The 22,370-nt window shown below is 42.4% G+C and overlaps 1 protein-coding gene across 4 annotated transcripts in view; it reads left to right on the forward strand.

Annotated features, from left to right (window-relative positions):
* Positions 1-265: 265 nt before the first annotated feature.
* PAQR8 (progestin and adipoQ receptor family member 8) overlaps positions 266-22,370 on the forward strand; it is a 45,569-nt gene continuing 23,464 nt past the window's right edge. The window contains exons 1-3 of one of the 4 annotated variants that reach the window (XM_074397899.1): positions 266-413; positions 1,665-1,976; positions 18,071-18,190. The gene's annotated coding sequence lies outside the window, so the exon portion shown is untranslated. The other 3 variants (XM_074397898.1, XM_003923117.4, XM_074397900.1) reach the window with 3 other exon arrangements.

Here is a 22,370-nt window from a genome sequence, read left to right on the forward strand (position 1 = left end):
CCCCTCCCGAGGGACTCTGGAAATGGCCCCCTGGGAGGTCAATTCTTGGAAAGAATACGAGGGCAGTTAAGACCTCTCTGTCTCAAGCTCTCCGGGCTTTTTGCAGCTACCAGGGACTGCGAGGGTCTGCGTCCTGGGTGGAAGGAAGCGGCGTCAGTCAACTTCCTCGCAGCGGCTGCAGCGGCGCGGGCAGCGGCGGAGCGCGCGGGTCTGCGCATCCCGCCCCCAGGTCGGGAAGGGGCGGAGTCGGGCGTCACCCGCCCCCGGCGGTCTCCTCCTCCCGGCCGCTCCCCCGAGCCTAGCCAGTCGCGGTCACAACCGCCCGTGGGAAGCTGGTGGCCGGGACCCCGAGGCGGGAGTGCGGGCTGGGCCGGGCTAGGCTGCGCGCGCGGGCTCGGCCGCCGCCCCTGCCGGTGAGTCCAGCCGCGGGAGGCGCGGAGCGGGTCGAGTTGGGTATCGGGACTGCGAGGTCCGGGAGCCCCGGGGCCCGAGCTCGGGAGGCGGGGATGTCTGCATCGCGGCGTTGGAGAGTCCTCGCACCCAATCCGGGAGGGGAGGTCCAGAGCCGCAGCGTTAGGAAACCCGAGGCCAGGGGCCGGAGTTTAGGGCCCCGATGTTGAGTCTCAGAATCCGAGCCCAGAAGGACGACGGGTCGGGGTGTTGGGGAGCCCTGGAGCTCTGAACGTCTGTAGTGGGGTGGCCAGGACTACGATGCTGGGGAGACTTGGAGCCCGAGCCCGGAGAACTGGCGGGGGTGTCGGGGCCGCAGTGTTGGGGAGCTGGAGCCCGGAGGGCTGGAGATTCACGACCGGGACGTGGGAGAGTCCAGCAGACGGAACGAGGGGCGCCCTGTCCGCATTTTCGGGGCGCCCTCCGCAGGGCGGAGAGGAACGGAACCCGGGAGGGGAGTGCGATGGAGAGGAAGCCGGGGGCGGGAGGGGCAGCCCGAGGTAGGAGAGCCTGGGAAAGAGTAGAGTGGGGCTAGGCAGGAGGTTTCGCCGGGGTAAGATGGAGGGGGCTTCTCCGAGCCGGCGGGCGCGAGGAGCGGGGTTGTGCTGAGAGCCGCGGGCGGCTGGTTAATGGGCAGATGCTGGGGCTTGGCGGGATGGGAACGCTGCGGCGGGGGGTCGGAGGTGGCTGGCGGGGCCAGAACGCTGGGAATGTCTGTCTCAGCTAAGGGAACGCAGCGCCCTCGGTGGAATAGGGTCGTAGACTACTCGAGAGGGAATCTAATCGAGAGAGCAAGACCAGGCATCCCCCGAGGAGGGCGGGTGGGGACCTCGCAGTCAGCGCGCTTGGGGAGTATTAGGAGCCTGGGGTTGGGAGGCTGCTGCACCTCGCCCACCCAGTGCGGGGACCTGGAGGCAGCCGGGCACCGCAGCTTCCTGTGCAGCTGTGGGTGCTCCAGGCACCGGCAGATTAGCGGAAGGGTCAGGGGCCTTGGCAGGCTCGTTATCTTGACCTAAGTTGCATCCCGTATTTCTGAGCTGGGTTAGAAATGATTTTGTACGGGGACCCGATGAGAAGAGCCTGGGCTAAAAAGAATAGTTATGGAGTAAGATTTCAAATGTGCAAGTAATACCTACCTGTGTGTGTGGCCTAGGGATAACCCATATAAATCAGGTATGTGTGACTTTTAGACCCACGTGTACTTCTTGTTCCAGTACTCCGTGAGAGGCTGCTTCTGCGTAAAAACGAGAAAAATCCACAACCTATACACACACCAAACAACGCCCACACAGGCACTGTCTTCCACAGTCGAGTAAACATGAGGGTATTGTGCAGTTTGGGACTGTGTCAGTGAAGACTCCTGTTACTGAACTTGATAGGAGTTGCCTGCCTGGAAGGTGGACTGCCCTTGACTTGCCCTGTTAAGATCATCCACAGCCTGTTCCCAACCCCGAGCTGCTGCACCCTTGACCAGGTCAACTGGAAGGGAGCCAGACTGCTTAGGACCTCAGCGGATGAATATCCAAGTGTGTATCTAAAAACAAAGGACCAAGTCATGGCTTTTGTTTTTGTTTTTTTATTTATGTTGTTTGTCCTTGGGTGCATGTCCTTCAATTATTAGTTAAATGTTGACTATCTTATATTAACTAATCTTGTATTGTTAATTATGTATGGTAATTAGTTCAGTTATTTGGTGTAACAGCCAATTCAGGAAGACCCAGAGTAGAGGAATCTCGTTAAGTATATCCATTGAAAGATACTTTTTTTTTTTTTTTACGGTTATGTGTAGGGGGTGGGGTGGATTTTCTTCTGGTGTATATAGGTCCCTCTTCTGACACACTGAGATTTGAGCGTCATTGCAAGAACAAGGATTATTTTGGCAACTAGCATTTGTTGGGTCTGTTTGTCAATTCATGAAAAGGAAATTCAAGTTAACAGGACAGAAAGTGATTTATTCATTTTACAAGAATTATTTCAGGACAAGCATTTTTCCATTAAGGGTGTATGTATGCCTTATGGAGTGGTCAGGACTTTGCACCAAAATCTGCATTATCATTCCTGCAGCAGTATACTTACTCACTTGGACGTAACACTTGCTGATGCTTCCAGTTCTTTATCCAAATGTTAAAATAAATATGCCATTATTTATACATTCAAATCAGTATTTCTCCCCTTCAAAAACCTAATCTTGGCAAGCTGTGTACTAATTCTAGTGATGCTGTCACTGCTGAGAATAATTTTGGAGCTCCTGCTTTGGAGTTGCCTTCAGAGTTTGCAACACATTTCCCGATTGCCTCAGTGATGGCAAACCTTCCTCAGCTGGGAAATAGCCAGGTACTGTGCAGGGCCAACTTGAGCTTCCGAGGTGGGGAATAGAGGTTGCCAATATGAAGTATGCCCATTAAAGTAATGAAAATTCTCCTGAAGGACCGGCAGTTTTAAAAGGGGCATTCAGTAATGGCATGGAGTATGTGTTCAGGATTGGAAGGAATTATGGTTGGTCCCTGAACAACACCGGGGTTAGGGTCTCCCATCACCTCCACAGTGGAAATTTTGAATACAATGTTTAACTCCCCCAAAACTTAACTGTATTTTGAACACAAAACCTTCATTTTGGTGTTTTATGCTCTGGTATGTTTCTGGTATATGTATAAAGTAATTGGTCCTGTCACTTTATTTTTGTAGCTTATGGCATATTGGGCTAGAAAAAGTAAGTCTTTCTTTCGTCCTTCCTGATACTTGTTACTAGGCAGTCTCCATCACTGAATTTTCACAGAAAGTAAAACAAAAATACAAAAGACTTGCTGTCTCACCAAAAAAAAAAAGGTACCCAGAAAGCCATTGGCCCCAGCTGTAGGTAATGCCTGGTGCTTGACTTTTGATGTGAAAGGATCTGTAGAAGTAAAGAAAAGAGAATGATTTCTGAACATTCATTTCAACTTTGAGATTTCATGGCACACAGTATAAAAAAATGAAGTGAACATATTTGTTTTTAAAATCCCCATTTTTTTTTTCAGGTTGTGTATCATAAAGGGTCACACAGCTACTGCTTGAATCTTGATCTAGCTGTGATTTGGGGCAAGTTGTTTCATCTCTTTTGGCCTCAAGTTTTCTTACCTTAAAATGCAGATATCAATGAGTATGTACCTCATGGGGCTGTGATAAAGATAAAATAACATTGATGCTTGTAGAACACTTGAGTTCGGTGCCCAGCACATCATGAATGCTCAATAGATGCTAGCTATTCTTGTTAGGAATACTTATTGATAGTTGTTAATTAAAATTCCTTGGAAGCCATGTGGAAATTTATCATTTCCCAGGTTATGATATTCCCTTTGGTTGGATTTTGCAACTAAATACAAATAGAACATTTTGGTTTTTGCCTTCCTGGTCTTTTAGGAGTTTTTAACGGGTAACCTTAAAAACAACTACAATTAGTTCCATTTTATTTATTTAGAAATGAGGAAACACAGACTCCAAATAAATGGGGTCAGTGCTCCCAGTTACTTTCTTTTGAATTCGTATTTCTTTTTTAAAAAATGAGCATTCCTGTTATGATTGTAATATTAGGTATAACAGTTTGGTGTGGTAATGCAAATCTGAAAGAAAAAAGTTTAAAAGCCTCTCCTTTAATTTTTTTTCCTTCATCCAGTGAAAATATTATTCTAACGAAACAGCTACAGTTCTCTTGGCATGTATTGAAAGAGATGTTTCTGGTAAACATTCCCTTCATTCCAAATTTGAGTTTTGCTCTGCTGCGTTTTTTAAACAATAGGGAAGAATAGCCTGGCACTGAAATCTCAGCTCTTCTGTAAATGTCAATGCTTTTTTTTTTTCAAGTTTATAAATGTTATTTACTATATATACATACATTTATTAGAAAGATGAGAAAGTTTCATCGTAATTTTAATCAGATGATTGGGGCTGCTATGTAATAGTTAATGTTTCATGAAATGTTGACCTTTTAGTGAGAATTCTCTGTTTTAAGCAAGCAAATGCTGGAGATGGAGAGGCTTGAGATACAGGCTTAGCCCTTCAGAAGTTCACATCATGTGCTCTCTTAGGATGATGCATGAACAAAAGTTTCTTCTCCTAATGGCCTGTGGAGCTAAGGATTAATATGGATTCCACTACATGGTCTTTTCCCTCAATTTCTCCAAGAAGGGTAAATAGGTGGATCTCTCAATAATGTTCATATTTTTGAGCAGATTAACTCTGTCAGAATTAGATCCCGATATGCACTCAGAGGCCATAAAAGGAGATAATAGCTATAAAAGTACTTAGTGAATTACAAAGTTATATATCCGTAAGATAGGGTGGTACTATTGCTATACCAAACTTTCCTGGAATGTTGTGTTTGGTCTTGCTCTGTCTTCTGAGTAGCGGTTTATGTACTTGTAAAGTACCAGGAAACAGTATACATTGTGGCTTAAACTGGAGCCTTGAATCTTTTTTTTTTTTTTGAGAAGGAGTCTTGCTCCGTCACCCAGGCTGGAGTGCAATGGTGTGATCTTGGCTCACTGCAACCTCCATCTCCCAGGTTCCAGTGATTCTCCTGCCTCAGCCTCCTGAGTAGCTGGGATTATAGGCGCATGCCACCATGCCCAGCTGATTTTTGTTGTTTTTAGTAGAGATGGGTTTTACCATGTTGGTCAGGCTGATCTCGAACTCCTGACCTCGTGATCTGCCCATCTCGGCCTCTGAAACTACTGGGATTACAGGCTTAAGCCACCGTGCCTGGCCTGGAGCCGTGATTCTTAATGGGGAAAAGTGGGTGGTGAATTTGCCCCTTTCCCCCAGAGGATGAACGTTTGTGATGTCTGGATTTGATTGTCATAACTGGAGGTGGGAGGGTTGTTACTGGCTTCTAGTGAATGGAGACCAGAGATGTTGCTATCCATCCTATAATGCACAGGACAGCCCTCACAACAAAGAATTATCTGGTTCAAAATATCCGGTAGTGCTCAGAAGCCCTTGGCTAGAGCGTGGGATCTGGAGTAAGGATAAACCTGCATTAGCACCCTGACACCACCAGTTCTCAACTGTGCCACGCTGGGTGTGTTACTTAATCTGAGTATCCATAGAATGCGTATCTGAAGAGATGTGAATTAAATGAGAGAGTGTATATGAAATGCTCAGCACACAGAAGGACCGCAATAAGTGTTAACTCTTAGTATCATGACTGGTTAGTAGATGTAGGTCAAAATCCAAAGACTGTGCTTCAAACAGACATAGCTTTTGTTTATTTACAGGAAGAATCCAGATTTCTTGTTTCCATTTGCGTGCCCAATGAAAGGATAGGGCAGGGGCACAGACTTAGGGCCTCCAGCATCCCTGGTACCTTCTGCATTCTGGCCTAGTTTCTGCCAGACAGCTAAGTGTAGTCTGCAGATCAACCAAGCAAACAGGACAGTCCCCCAGACTTGTGTGGAGGAAAGATGGGTTGAGGATGGAGGAGCTTTCTGTTCCATGTGAGCTACGCTTGGAAGGAAGAGATAGCCAGGCCAGGAAGCTCCTTCTGATTGAACTTATGTCCCAGGCCTCTGAAGGCTCTTCTCAGACCCCTGTCCAGACACGATCAGAGAATTTCCTCTGCTGTGTGAGGAGGTCTGGCCATTTCCGCCTCCTTTTGCTTTTCTTTCTTTCTTTCTTTTTTTTTTTTTTTTTTTTTTTTTTTGAGACTGAGTTTCGCTCTTGTTACCCAGGCTGGAGTGCAATGGCGCGATCTCGGCGCACCACAACCTTCATCTCCTGAGTTCAGGCAATTCTCCTGCCTCAGCCTCCTGAGTAGCTGGGATTATAGGCAAGTGCCACCATGCCCAGCTAATTTATTGTGTTTTTAGTAGAGATGGGGTTTCACCATTTTGACCAGGATGGTCTCGATCTCTTGACCTCATGATCCACCCGCCTCGGCCTCCCAAAGTGTTGGGATTACAGGCATGAGCCATGGTGCCTAGCCCCTTTTGCTTTTCTTTAACCAGGTTTGGTGGTTCACGAAGCCTGTAATCCCAGCACTTTGGAAAGCCCAGACAGGAAGACAGCTTGAGCCCTAAGAGTTCAAGACCAGCCAGGGCAATATGGCAAGACCCCATCTCTACAAAAAGTATAAAAATCAGTCAGTTGTAGTGACACGTGCCTGTAGTCCCAGCTACTTGAGAGGTCCCAGCTACATGTGCCTGTAGTCCCAGCTACTTGAGTCACACACACACACACACACACACACACACACACACACGAGCCACATGAATGAATAATCAACTCAGTAACAAGCAGATCTTGAGCAGCAGGGTGGAGTGGGGCAAATTCTGTGCATAGAGAATGTTTAGCAGACAAGGATGTAAATAAGTAACAGTGTTTTTTTAGCTGTGATCTAGAAACTATTGGTACTGTGGTTCTCAGTCCTGGCTATAGAATAGAATCACCTGGGGCTGTCTAAGAATATTGGTGCTCCAGCCCCACCCCAGACCATTGTTAGTAAGTCAAAGTGAGTAGCTCCTAGGTATCAGATTTTTTTAATTTTTGGATAATTCTGATGCCCATTGTGAGTTGAGGGTCAAGGACCACTGTCTTGTGAAATGAATGACTTGCATTAAAAAAATAAGAGAAGAAACGGTAATTAAAAATATCTTAGTAACAAGTATTGTTTTGTTAAAATTTGCTTAGTCATGGGTATATGCTGGCTTCTAATTGGTTGTGGTCAAAGTTTGAACAACATTGTTTTGGAACCTTAGAGGTGTTTAGTTATAGTACTAACAATTTACCTCATTCAATATTTCTGTGTGCACATCTGCTGGACAGTTTTCAAAGTGCTTTTATATATTTTCTCAAATATGACTTTCGCTACCATCCCATGAGGCATAAAGAGTGATATGGTTTAGCTCTGGGTCCCCTACCCAAATCTCACCTTGAATTGTAGTAATCCCCCCAGAGCAAGGGCTGGACCAGGTGGAAATAATTCAGTCATGGAGGCAATTTCCCACATGCTGTTCTCTCCAGATCTGATGGTTTTGTAAGGGGCTTCTCCTGAAAGAAAGGTTTTTCTTTCCTCAGTGTCTTGGAGTGGTATAGGCTTTCCAACCATCTAGGTGGCAAATAAACAGTTCATATTTTCCTGTGTGAAGAATATTCAATACAATATCAGAGCAGGATTTGTTGAAGGAGTGAATTAGTAATCATGATGAATGTTAATATACAACGGAGGTAATAGATGGCTTCAAAAATTTGAGACAAGTACACCTAGGGAAGACCCAAGGCTGGTTCACCTCTCTTTCCAGGGTGACCTGGTTCCTGACTTTAATCAACCCTATAAGAATTTGAGAAAGACCAGAGCTAGGGTTATTGATTTAAGAGCTTTTCGTTGATTTTGAAACACAGCTAACAGTAGAGGTGGTGACATTTATCCTTCTAGGGTCCAAGATTAAAAGGAGCAAAGAAGGAGAAAAATCTCTGTTATTAAAGAATAGAGAATTGGCTGCTTTTCAACAATATTGTGAAACTCTGTATTTGCCCTGTCCTTAACACCTGCTCTTTTGAGTCCAAGAGAATACCAAAAGGTTCAAAATAAATCCATCATCATGAAACTGGAGGTGAGCTACACTTACCCAACCCAGGAGAAGATGGAAATAAGATATACATACTCTGCTGAATAATGTCTGTGGATCATAATTTTGGGAGAAATGACTTTGTTGGTGAAAACTGTTTTCTTGTTTTCTTCTTAGATTCATAAAGAGAATTTGGTAAATCTGTATAAAATATGGAAGAAAAGAGCAGAGAGTATACAGTCAATGGTGGAGTATAATGGCTCTCAAATTAGAAAATTTATATTCTCCATGGTGAATTCATTCCAGAAATCCCATTCTAGCTTTTTGATTCCTGCACTTAAGCAAAATAAAGGCATTACTTATTCCCTTGAGTTTTCAGAGCCCTGAGCACTTTAGAAAGTGGAATTCGTTTCATGGACTAATACTGAATTGCCTGCAGTACTAAAATACTACCCAGGTAGGTTCAAGGATGTCATTGAAACTGGGTGGCATTTCAAGAAGGTAGAAGTGGATTCATCAAATCTTGGTTTGATGAAGAGATTCCAGTTGATTCATGAAGTGCTATAGGTGTTTCTTGGATTGCATGGTTTTTTTTTTCCTCTTTAAAACATACTGAATAATGACTTGTTTATGACTTTTTTTTCTTTTTATTACTATTATTTTTTTCTTTTTTTATTTAAAGATGGGGTTTCACCATGTTGGTCAGGCTGGTCTTGAACTCCTGACCTCAGGTGATCTGCCCACCTTGGCCTCCAAAGTGCTTGGATTATAGGCATGAGCCACCGCACCCAGCCCGTTTATGACTTTTATCTCCAGAACTATTGCCCCCTTCTGAGAAGCTGCTGGTCTGAGGGTCTTGTCTCATCTGGGATGTAAATATTTTAGGCTTTTGTAGCTCTGAAGAATCACTCTAACTCAGAGGGACACTTGGGAGGGAGAGGGAGAAAAAGGCAGTAGATGTTGTTGGGGCATAAATGAAATAAGGCTGGAGCAGCAGAGGTGGGGTTCAAATAGGAAATTTGTCAATTCATTTATAGGGATTTTTTTTTTGTCCACTTAATAAGTACCCAACACTGCTAGATTCCTTGAGAGATCTAAGAGAAGTGTAAAGCATGTCTTTGTGTGTTTAAGGAGCCTAATACATTTGGAGTGTCTGCTTTTTTTCCATGAAAGAGAACACTTTAGAGTGTTTATAAATTGTGTGTAGGACTCTGGCAGTAGGTGCAATACCACTCATTGTGAGACAGGGCAAAGTCAGTGGGAGCTCTTTGTACTTTGAGTGTAATTCAGGAGAAACAACCTGAGTGAGATCTTGAAAGAAGAATAGCATCTAGAGAGGGAGACATTTATGATGGAAAGCATAGCTTCTGCAATAGCACATAGGCAAAAATCAGAATAGCATATGTAAGGCCCTGAGGAAATCAGTTTATTCGTCTTCATTTTTCTTCGTGTCACTTGGTACCACTTCACATGTATGTGTGTGTGTTTACTCCCTATCTTCTGTGCTGGATTGCAGCGGTCAGCTACATAAGGAGTACAAAGAGTAGGACCTCAGATCTAGATTCCCTTTTGCAATTGGGTGTTTACAGAAAGGGAAAAAAATGAAATCAGTCATTAAAAAAATACTTTTCAAGGGTTTACTTTGTGCTTGGTTGGCACAGTTCTAGGTACAAGAGATACAGAGATGAGCAAGGTCCCTTCCTTCATACATCATATATTCTCTTGGGGAAGGCAGACAATAAACAAGTAAATCAGGAAATAAGTGTATGATTTTAGGTAGTGAAAAATGCTATGAAGAAAAATAAATCAGGATAAGGGGAAAGAGAGTGCCAGTTTTAGGTAAGGGTAAAGGTAAGATTTTACATTAGCTCTTAGCTTCCTTAGAGAAGCTAAAGGCCACTGAAGTCTTTGCTAATGGAGTTCCAGCTTTATTCTATGCCATCTTGTCCATTGACCCTCTCAGCAATACACACATACACAGACACACACACACACACACACAGTGGACATTCAGCAAGTATTTCATAATAGTAATAATAATAGTCTTGCTAGACTTGAATTGGAGCATTTTTTTTCTCCTTTTTACTTTCTATAAAATGTTTTTAAGTTTAAAACATACTGTCATTAGACCTTTACAGAAGAAGCATGAATTGCACACGAGAGGACACGTAGGTACTGATGCCAATAGCAGTGATCCATACGTCATCTCTGTGGAAGAGAAGATTGAACGCAGCTGCACCAAAATGTTGTCACATGAAAAAGGAAGAAAATATTAAACTGTTTATAAATATGTGGCTGTGATACAACTCATGGCCTAGAGAACCACTGGGTCTAAATATTAACCACATTCTAAAGGAAGTAATAATACATCCATGCATACGTAAAAGCATACAAAGACATAAAATAGCTACTATGTTTGGAGCAATCACTGTGTGCCAGGCATTGTGCAATGTACTTGTGTTATCTTTGGTCCCTGCACCAACCTTAGGAGGGAGATAGCCCAGTACAAATGGGAAACAGAGATGATGAAGTGGCATGCAAGGCTATTACAGTTAGTGTCACAGCAAGGATGGCAGATTCCTTGTTTGTGTGGGGGGCATGGAATAGAGTTTGAGAATGTTGGTTTAATCAAAGGATTCCTTGGAGTGTATATCTAACCTGGCATTACTTCAGGGTGGAGTTTCCTGTCTGTCCAGCTGAGCACCCTATCTAAGAAATTCTAGAAGGTGGGAATTTCTGGGGCTGACTCTGAATGGATGTAACTGGTTCCCTGAACCTATTGGAGGCATGTAATGCATAGAACATTTTTTTCACCATTTCATATGCCTGTACAACCACATACACATCCGTCAAGCAGCTGCATGAGCCATTAAAACTTGGAAGTGCTTAGTTTTTGGCTGGGGATGACAGCAGCTCAGTGTGGAGCCACCACCAGCTCACTAAAGCTGACTTGGAACTGTAACTTGTGATTATGTGTATCTGTAAAAGATCTAGGTAATGAATATCGGAAGGATGTGAGATTTAGTAAACTTCCACAGCATAGATAACTAATAATAATCAAATTATTATTACTGGTGGTGAAAAAGGTTGGGCAGTAATGGATGATCTAGAGTGACAGTGATGTTCTCCATGTGTTTAACTCCCTCATGTTGACCCAGAATCCACCCATGTTTCTAGAGAGGCAGGTTGGTCTCTTGGTGCCTCTGTGACCTGGGAACAATGCCCTCAAAACCTCTGATCTAAAGCAGATTACATTTAATGAGCACATGTTATGTGCTAAGAGTTTTACATGTATTTCTTTCTCTCTCTCTTAAGCTTTCTGTTACTAAAAATTTAAACAGGCAGAGATAGACAATATGGCATAATAAATCAATCCTCATGTGCCCATCAACCAACTTCAGTAGTAACTCATGGCCAACTCCATATATATATATATATATCTTACCTCTAGATTATTTTGAAGCAAATCCCAGACATCATATTATTTGTGAGCATTACAAAATGTGTTTCCAAAAGATAAGGGCCCTTTTATTATAATTCTTTTCACTTCACAATAACCCTGTTAGATACCACTGTATCCCTCTTTGATAGATGAAGGCTCTGAGACACAAGGAGTTTAAATTACTTGTCCCTGGTCACTCAAATTGTAACTGAGAGAGTCAGGATTCAAATCCAAGTTGCCTAACTCCAAAAGCCCATCTTGTTTACTACCAAGCTATATGGTTGTTACCAGACCCCACTGTTGTAGCTAATCCTTGCATTACAGAATTGGATCCTGGGATTAGCAAACTCCTGCAGACATGACTATTGATTTCTATGAATTCAACTATTTTCCCATCGCTGCAAATTGGGTTCATTTAGGTAAAAATGGACAGAATCGCTGTGAAAGGCCTGCCTGAAGGAAAGAAAGAACCAGCCTGAAATATTAATGGGTTCTATTAGGGCAGCAGAACTAATAAAACAGTCAAGTCCTCCTTGTGATAGTGTTTTAAATCTTGGAAAAATCCACAGTGAAAAGGACTTAACAGAAAATATGACTGTCATTGGGTATTGCTGCCAAGGGAACTAAAAGGTTTCTTATAAATGAATTCTCCTTTGGTTTTCTCTTGGCAGAAGGAATCAGCCATCCCACTGAGTCTTTTCAGTTTGTTTCTAGCACAGCTAATTGTGTTTATTTGTCCCCAGAATCACATGCCTCTCTCCTCTCCCTTGCCTTTTCTTAAGGTCTCTTGCCTGCTGTGTACTGCTTTTACTACCAGAAATGTTCTCCTCACCTGGGAGCCAGCTGGCTGCGAACACTGAGTAGACACTGGGAGGCTGATTCTGCCTCTCCAGAGATATGACCTGGCCTGTGTTGCCTTAGGGTAGAGGGAAAGATTGTATAAGCTGGCTAGAAAGGATCTGTTTTTTGTTTGTTTGTTTTTTGCCTCAGATATGTCCACTTGGTCCATGACAGCATTAAGAACAGAGCAGACAGCAAGTAAATAGTATTGATTAATTGATAAATATAGCTTTGCTAGTTGATATGGTTTGGATCCGTGTCCCTACCCAAATCTCACGTTCAGTTGTAATCCCCATTGTTGAAGGCGGGGCCTGGTGACTAGATCGTGGGGGCAGTTTCTCATGGTTTCACATCATCCCCATTGGAGCTGTCATCCTGATAGTTCTTATGAGATTTGGTTGTTTAAAAGTATGTGGCAGCACATCCCTGCTCCCTCTCTTCCTCCTGTTCTGGCCTTGTGAAGTACTCCCTCCCTCTTTTCCTTCTGCTATGATCATAAGCTTCCTGAGGCCTCCCCAGAAGCTGGGCAGATGCCAGCATCATGCTTCCTGTACAGCCTGCAGAACCATGGCCAATTAAACCTCTTTGCTTTGTAAATTACCCAGTGTCTAATATTTCTTTATAGCAGTGCGATAATGGACTAATACACTAGTGAAGTTCAAGAAATTGGTTCTCCATTTTTCCTATATCAAAACATCACATTGACTTTTCTGCATAATACTTTCCTTTGTCATTAGGATCGCTGCACTACCATTTACTCATTTCTTTTATTTTTCTTTTTGAGACAGGGTCTTGCTCTGTTGCCCAGACTGAGGTCCAGTGGTATGACCATAGCTCACTGTTGCCTTGAGCTTCTGGGCTCAAGTGATCCTCTTGCTTTAGCTTCTCATTACGTAGGATTACAGGCATGGACCACCATGTCCAGCTTATTTTTTAACTTTTTTGTAGGGTCTTGCTATGTTGCCCAGGCTGGTCTTGAACTGTTGGGGTTATAGCTGTGAGCCACGATGCCCAACTCCATTTGCTTGATTCCTAAACTTCTATTTCCTTTTCTTCCCCCTTGCCTGTCCTGTCCCATCACAGAAGCTGTGTAAATGCTGGAGAACATCTTAGCTCTTTATAAACTATCTTATCCACCGAGTTCTAGAAGATGTTAATTGTAAGGTTGCAGTTGAGGAAAAGCTGACAAATTCCATCTTTGGCCCTCTATGGAACTGGTTATTATTATTAGAGATGATGCAAGTTGGTGTCCTTTTCAGGGAAAATGTATTTACTTTAAAGATTTGTTATTGCAAATGTTTTGAAATAGTTTTTCATTATTGATATGATCACTACTTTTTTAAACAGTTCAGTGGGAAAAACAGTAGACCACAAGTCACTTAGCTGTCTATAGTAGCGTCAACTCAGGGGTGGCAAATATATGGCTCTGTGTCACTGCTCCATCCTGATCCTCACCTTCCTCAAGAGCTTGTGGCAGACATTGTGAATCCGTAACACCTTGCCGTCTAAGCTCCAGTCCAGGCTTGGAATGCTACTTGACACAGGACTCCAGGAAGTCATTACCAAGCAATAGAGGTTGGCATGATGAGTGAAATCTATTTGCCATTTCCTAAATAAGTGGTCTCTAAAGCCCTTCCCATACTAAAATTCAGTGAGCTTTTTAGCTTGTGGTCGTATTCAGTCCCTAACAGCTTGGGAGCACATCTCCTCATTCAATGACATTACCATCCATAGATGCCAAACCCTTTCTAGAAAACAGAAGAGAATGGAAATTTTTTTAAAATTAATTTTTTAAAAAGATGCAGGGTCTCAATCGTCACCTAGGTTGGAGTGCAATGGTGTGATCATAGCTCACTATAGCCTCCTCTCTGGGCTCAAGCGATCCTCCCTCCTCAGCCTCCCAAGTACTTGGGACTACAGGTGCATGACACCACTCCTGGATAATTTTTATTTATTTCTTCTTTTGTAGAGACAGGGTCTGTGTTGCCCAAGCTGGTCTTGAACTCCTAGGCTCAAGTGATCCTACTGCCTTGGCCTTCCAAAGCACTGGGATTACAGGTGTGAGCCACCATGCCTGGCTGGGATATTTTAAACACTAGTGGTTCATGGAAGATTTGGAGGTCGCAACTCTTCCTTTGCAACTTACAGTAGGCCATTCAGTCAGTGGTTTGTAGATTGGTTGGTTAGTCTGTAAGACTAAATCAAATCATTCTTAAGGAGGAAACAGAATGCTAATACAGTGCTGAAGGGGAAGAAAAAGGAATTGAAACCCAGAGGCTGTCCTGCAGGGGTTCCCACTCTGGTATAGCAGTTTTATTAAACTGAATCTAGATTATGTATAGTTTAATGAGATGGGAAAGCAAAAAACTTAGTACCTAGTAATAACTAACTCGCTATCAGCTAATAATTCTCTTTACTTTTGAAGAAATTTGGAGACTATTAAGATAGTGCCTATGAAGCATCAAGACTTCCTTGGTAAGGTTTTAAGTGTTTATGACCATATTATAGACAATGTATTGGATGGCAGTAATGGCTCAGGCCAGTCCTTAGTCACCAAAATCCTTATCAGCTGGTAGAATGTGCAGGCAGAAGCTGCGTGGGCTGCTCCAGGCCTGCCTGTCTCTAGCAGGCTTGACAGAGGATGCCAGGCTGCCTTCTGGGTGGTTAAGATCAGGCTGTGTATTGTATGCACTGGTGTGGTTTTCTCTTTTTATTTTTATTTTTTTTGAGACAGAATTTCACTCTTGTTGCCTAGGATGGAGTGCAATGGTGCCATCTTGGCTCACTGGAACCTCCGCCTCCTGGGTTCAAGTCATTCTGTCTCAGGCTGCTGAGTAGCTGGAATTACAGGTGCGCACCATCACACCCGGCTAAGTTTTTGTATTTTTAGTAGAGACGAGGTTTCTCCATGCTGGTCAGGCTGGTCTTGAACTCCTGACCTCAGGTGATCTGCCCGCCTCAGCCTCCCAATGTGCTGGGATTACAGTCGTGAGCCACCACACCCGGCCGGTTTTCTCTTGTTTTAATCAACAGTACATTCTTTTGCAAGGAAAAGTCAAACTGAGGCTCATTTTGGAATGCTCTGATTTCAGAGCAAGGACAGCAGAGGTACTTTTCCATTTCAAAAGTCTCAACTGAATATTGGGTATGGGGTGAGGAAAAGCAGGAAAGAAAAACCCATCTAGGTTAGACAAGATATTAGATTAGCTAAGTATTTTCTAAAAATTAGATAAGATTTAGAGTCCCCCCCCCATTAATTGTATACTTTTATCTAGTAATTCATATGTAAAAATTATACTTAAGCTGAAATCACTTCTGACTTACTATTGTTCTTTATTTTCTGTATGTTTTTGGATGCCGTATAAAAAGAAGCTCCCCAAATTATCATTTGCTTGTTATTTGGGGAATCTGAAAGTAATTGAATTCTCTGGTGGGATGAGTGGTGGGTGAGGCTGAAATAGTGAGTTGGGGAATGAATGTAACTTTTCAGTAGATAGTACAGTCCTTTGTCAAAGGCGGTGCTGGGGTGATGGAAACAAAACTGCAAGTGCTGACCTTGAAGTTCTGGTAACATTGAATGCTTGTCTATTCCTAGCCCATATGATCTATGGATGTGCCCAAATAGCTTCTTGCTGGTACTGTATTCTCTGTTTTCTAAAGGCGCCTTAGGGACTTTAAAATACACACTTTTGTTTTAAAATGCATCTTATTCGAATGTTAACTCTATGGTAAACTTACAAAATACTGGCTGCTAGACACTGAATAAGCTTAAAATGCAAAAGTGACACTTTCTCAACCTGTATTCATCTTACTGCTTGTAATTGCATTCAGTTTTTCAGCTTTAATTCATAAGGCTTAAGTTCTTGGCCTTTATTATTCTTTTCCGTTTATAGATGGCATTACTGTTACCAGAAGGATTGTGGTTTTTTTTTTTTAAAGTATGTGATTCATTTAATTTGATGGGAGTCAGGCTTGGGCTCTCTGCCTTCTAGCCCACTTTGCCTCCAAGATCAATGCAACCTCAAAGAAGGAAAGTTGTCAGTTTTTTTAATGGTGTATATGATGGATGTACCTTGTTGATATCAATAACTGTATCTACTACATTATAGCTTTGATTAATCATAGTCTTCAAGTAAACTGACTTGCTGACATGTTCTACTTTGGAGAAAAAAAAAAACACAGGAAAATCAAGTGGTATTAGAATTTTTGTTTAAAAGCAATTTCCCAGGGAGAACATCCTTGGGAATTAAGTTTAAGAGGCAACTAGGAAGTTTTGTTTAAGAGCAAAACTTAAAGGGGAAACTTTGTTTTGTTTAAGAGCAAAACTTAAAGGGAAACTTAACTTCCCTATAATCCTTTGTTAGGGGGAGTGCCTAACTCTGCCTTTAAGTTTTGCTCTTAAACAAGACTTCCTAGGCTTACTACAGACACAGTCCTATCTTCTTTACATTGGTATCTCCATTAGCCAAACTGCACATGGAAAGAGAGAAAGGACCTGGACAGAATTATGTTCACTTACATTTAGAAAAGTGAACTAATACATTGGGTAGAATGATTTCCAATAAACAAGGTTGAAACAGAAAGCATTTCCTGAATAGCATAAAAGTTTAGGGCACGGGCTCTGGAGCCAGACTACCTGGGCACAGATTCTGGCTCCACCACTTCCTGTCTGGATTTTGGGCAAGGGACTTCACTTGTTTCCTTATCTGTATAAGAGCTAAAAATAATAGATTCCATTTCATAGAGTTGAGAGCAATAAATGTTTTATTTATTTAAGTCACATGCAATGAACTTAGAACCACGTGTAGTATAGAGTAAGTGCTCAATATATGTGAGTCATTTTAGTAATTATCACTGGCAACTGGATAAAGAGCAGTAACAACGGGGAAGAAGGAATGCTGTATCTCTGGTTTCTGGCTTGAGCACCTGGGTGCAGCCATTTACTGAGATAGGAACTAGAGGCACAGGACAGAAGTAGGGTTAGTGGGAGAAGCTTGATTCTCTTTTGGTAGTGTTCATTTTAGGTATCTTTGCTACAGCTGAGCAGAGCTATCAAGTGGGCATCAAACATTCTCCCTTCCAGATGTTAACACAATTTTGTGGAATATTATTCAACCTTAAAAAGGAAGAAAATTGGCCAGGTGTGGTGGCTCACACCTATAATCCCAGCACTTTGGGAGATCAAGGTGGGAGGATCACCTGAGGTTAGGAGTTTGAGATCAGCCTGACCGATAATGGTGAAACCTTGTCTCTACTAAAAATACAAAAGTTAGACGGTCATGGTGGTGGGGACCTGTAATCCCAGCCGCTCATGAGGCTTAGGCAGGAGAATCACTTGCACCCGGGAGGTGGAGGTTGCAGGGTGCCGAGATGGCGCCACTGCACCCCAGCCTGGGTGACAGAGTGAGACTCTGTCACACAAAAAAAGACAAAATGGAAATTCCGGTGCATGCTATGACACGGATGACCCTTGGGGATAGTATGCTGAGTGAAATAAACCAGTCACAAAAGGAAAGTACTATATGATTTCACTTATATGAGGTACCTAGAGTAGTATTGTCTACTCTAAATTCATAGAGACAGAAAGTAGAATGGTGGTTGCCAAGGGATTGGGAAGAGGGAGCATAGGAAGTTGTTTAATGGGTACAGAATTTCAGTTTTGCAAAATGAAAAGAGTTCTGGAGACTGGTTGCATGACACTGTGAATTGATTTAACACTACTGAACTGTACACTTAAAATGGTAAGATGGTAAATTTTATGTTATATGTATTTTACTTGGATTTTTTTTTCTCTTAGGGTCTTGCTCTGTTGGCCAGGCTGGAGTGCAGTGGTGCGATCTCAGCTCACTGCAACCTTCTCACCTCCTGGATTCAAGCGATTCTTCTGCCTCATCCTCCCTAGTAGTGGGGATAACAGGTGCGCACCACTACCCTGGCTATTTTGTATTTTTAGCAGAGACAAGGTTTCACCATGTTGGCCAGGCGGGTCTTGAACTCCTGACCTCAAGAGATCCACCCACCTTGGCCTCCCAAAGTGCTGGGATTACAGGCATGTGCCACCCTGCCCAGCTGGATTTTTTAAAAAGTGTGAGTGAGAAAATAATGTATTAAGTCACAAGGTGATAAGTAGTACTGTGGAAAACAAATTAAAAATAGAGCAGAGTTGGGTGTTGTTGAGTGCCAGGGAGAGCACAGATGTGGTATTAAATGAATAGGGTGGTTGGGAAGCCTGCCTCCTTGAAGAGGTGAGATTTGAGCAAAGACTGGAAGGAGTTGTTTGTGTCTTGGCTGCTGTTATAATCTTTGCCTAAATCTGCCTGGGTCCACCTGTGGTATGGCAATGCTCAGTCAATAATCAAGTGGTATATATCTGTTAAAGTACATATTGGTGGGCAGCTGTGGACATGGACATTTCAACTCATTTGGAAAAACAATCCAGGTACTCAGGTAGTACTTCACAGATGATAATCAGATGTCATCTGAGACTTGAGGTTATGTTACAGTAAAGACAAATGGTTATTCTTATATGTGGCCTTTTCTAAAGTCAACCTGTAACCGAGAAACAAACACCAGGGGTGTGATTTCTTTAGTTACTCCAAAATGTACATGTTGTTGTTTGCCTTGAGAAGTTGGCGTGCCTTGGGAGCTGAGAAAACCTACATTTTCCAATATGAGTTTTAAACTCCTTCCTAAGACTAGGATTTTCCAGGCTTCAACTGACCTCCCTGTCAACTTAAAAAGGGTAGCCTAAAAACCCTTATTTCATGTATTCTTTATTTGATGGATCATATGGCATGGAATGGTGAGCTGCTTATAAAAATCCTGTGACCTGGACATGTTTTATTACAAATTTATGAGGCTGGTATAAACAGGTATCAACTTGCTATCATCTAAGCCAATCCTTTATACTCATGAACAAACTGAAATAATTTTGCATCCTTGGATACTTGAACCGATTTTTCTGTGTGTCATTTCTTAACTTCATTTTTCTATGTCTAATAAAAAGAAGTATACTGAGCATGAATCTCTACTTTGGGATCAGGAAGAAGTCTCCCCCTGCTTCCTCTTCCCACTGAACGTTTTGGGGAAATTAATATTTATGGATGGACAGGCACTTTTGCCTCTCCCCAATCCTGTCTTCTGGTCAATAATTTTGAAGCTACACACTAGCAACCATTCAGAACACACATGGCTGTCTGTAACTCTTGTCAGGTCAAATTTACAGAAAAATTGCTAAGATCACAGGGACTAGGTGGGGGAAGAAGAAACTGACTCCCTCTATAAGTCCTTTCTACACTAATGGCAACAAGCCCTGGTGAATTAAAAAATCACCGTTGAATCTATTTTTTTTTTTTAAGACAAAATCTCACTCTGTCACCTAGGCTGGAATGCAGCATCGCTGTCGTGGCTCACGGCAGTCTCAACCTCCCAGGAGCAAGCAGTACTCCCCCTTAGCTGAGACCACAGGTGCATGCCACCATGCTCAGCTAATTGTCTAAAAATTTTTTGTAAAAACAGGGTCTCCCTATGTTGCCCAGGCTGGTCTCAAACTCCTGGGTTCAAATGATTCTTCCATGTATTATGGCTTGCATTTCAGCCTCCCAAAGTGTTGGAATTATTAGTGTGAGCCACCGTGCCCAGGTATTTTGTATCTGTTTTAGAAAGAAGAGGATGAACAGATAGATACACTAATATATATTTATATACACACATATAAACACCTATACTATGTACATTTTAAGATGTAAAGTAAACATCACATGTTAACATGTGATAAATGTTTGTTACATCATCCTCTACACTCTTCTATACACTTGAAATATTTCATAATATAAAAATGAAAGAGAAAGTCACAGGGCATGTTTAGGAATAGCAAATGATATAGAACAGTGATTTTCAAACTTTAATGTGAGCCTTGGCAAGAAATATATTTATTTTAGAAATCAGGAATTTCATGGTAGTACTTATCCTTAATACATTGGATATATTCTGACATGTTCTATTCTGTTTACTCTTTTATTCTGCGTGATGTCAAGCAGTGGGTGATGGCTACAGATACAGGTAAAGGCTAGGTCCTGGAAGCCTTCTGACGGTCAGGCTCAGGAATGTAAGCTTTAGTTGGCAAAGAGGAAAGGCCCACAGGTGGCTTTGGGGCATGTTATGTGAGTTAAACTTTGGCTAAATCAAAAAAGATGGAACTGAGGCCAGAGATTGGAAGATCAAAATCAGTTAGGAGATTATCAGCATTTGTATAACTGGGACAGGATATGGGTCTGCAGGGGAAGTGAGAAAAAAAAGGGACAGGTTTTGGATATGCTGTGATTAAAAATAATACTGATAATAGGGATATGATGACTGGGGTTTCAGGGAAGGGGGAGGGAAGTGAGACAAATTTCACTCTTGATTTCAAGGCTTGATGCCTGGGAGATTGGTTACATCAATAACAATTATGTATATCAGGAGAAATTTGGTTTTAAACAGAATGTTTAAGGTGCCGATGGAGACATCTACACAAATGTAGTGAAGTCATGGTTGAGGTTAAAAGGAATGCATAATGGTTTCACAATGTATTATGGCTTTCTATAGCAGTACATAGTACCTGGTGAGGGAAAAAATGAAAGGTGTAATCAAGGTGGGGCCAGGGGGCCAGACCTAGCAAAGGTGTGATGGGTGGAGGGTGATGAGTGCTAGCTAGGACAGAGTGAAATGTCTAGCACTGGGTTGGGTTTGTGTTGGGATGGCAGTGAGTCCAAATGCAATGGGTGCACTAAGAGAAGAAGGGTTGGAGGACTGAAGGTTATGAGACACCCAGAAAGTATCTTTAGCAGGCATGATGAAATATTACAGGTAGAGATTAGGAGTGTTGTAATCAAGGAGGAGGAATTCCAAACCTGAAATCTTGGAGCTAAAATAATTCTAAGTTAGAAAAAAAATACTATTCTGAAATTCATATGGAAACAAAGTGCCTAAGTAGCAAAAGCAATCCTAAGCAAAAGGAACAAAGCCAGAGGCATCACATTACCCAGCTTCAAAATACTACAAGGCTATAGTAAACAAAAGGCTTCAGTAGCATGGTACTGGTACAAAAAAAAAAACAAACAAAAAAACCACAGACCAATGGAATAGAGAACCTAGAAATAAAGCTGCACACCTGCAACCAACTGATGCTCGATAAAATTGACAAAAATAAACAGTGGGGGAAAGGATACCCTATTTAATAAATGGTGCTGGGAAAACTGGCTAACCCTATGCAGAAGAAGGAAACTGGTCTCCTGCCTATCACCATTTACAAAAATTAACTCAAAATGGATTAAAGCCTTAAATGTATGATATGGTTTTCCTGTGTCCCCACCCAAAGCTCATCTTGAATTGTAGCTCCTATAATACTTATGTGTTGTGGGAGGGACCTGGTGGGAGATAATTGAATCATGGGGGGCTTTCTCTCATAGTATTCTCATGGTGGTGAGTAAGTCTCACCAGATCTGATGGTTTTATTAGGAAAAAAACCCTTTAATTTCTTTCTCAATCTCTCTCTGCCTGCTGCCATGTAAGGTATCCCTTTGCTGTCTGTCTTCTGCCATGATTGTGAGGCCTCCCTAGCCATGTGGAACTGTGAGTCAATTAAACTTCTTTATAAATTACTTAGTCTCAAGTCTGTCTTTGTCAGCAGCATGAAAATGAACTAATATAATGTAAGACCTCAAACTATAAACATCCTTCAAGAAAACCTAGGGCGTACCCTTCTGGACATTGGCCTTGGGGAAGAATTTATAACTAAGTCCTCAAAAGCAACTGCAACAAAAACAAAAATTGATAAGTGAGACCTAATTTAAACTAAAGAGCTTCTGCATAGCAAAAGAAAACTATTGGCCGAGCATCGTGGCTTATGCCTGGAATTCTAGCACTTTAGGAGCCAAGGTGGGTAGACTGCCTGAGTCCAGGAGTTTGAGACCAGCCTAGGCAACATGTTGAAACCCCCTCTCTACAAAAAAATACAAAAAATTAGCTGGGCATGTGGCGTGCACTGGTAGTCCCAGCTACTCGAGAGGCTGAAGTGGGAGGATCACCTGGGTCCGGAGAGGTTGAGGCTGCAGTGA

This window comes from Saimiri boliviensis, chromosome 4, assembly GCF_048565385.1.
Source record: "Saimiri boliviensis isolate mSaiBol1 chromosome 4, mSaiBol1.pri, whole genome shotgun sequence".
NCBI classification, from domain to species: Eukaryota; Metazoa; Chordata; class Mammalia; order Primates; family Cebidae; genus Saimiri; species Saimiri boliviensis.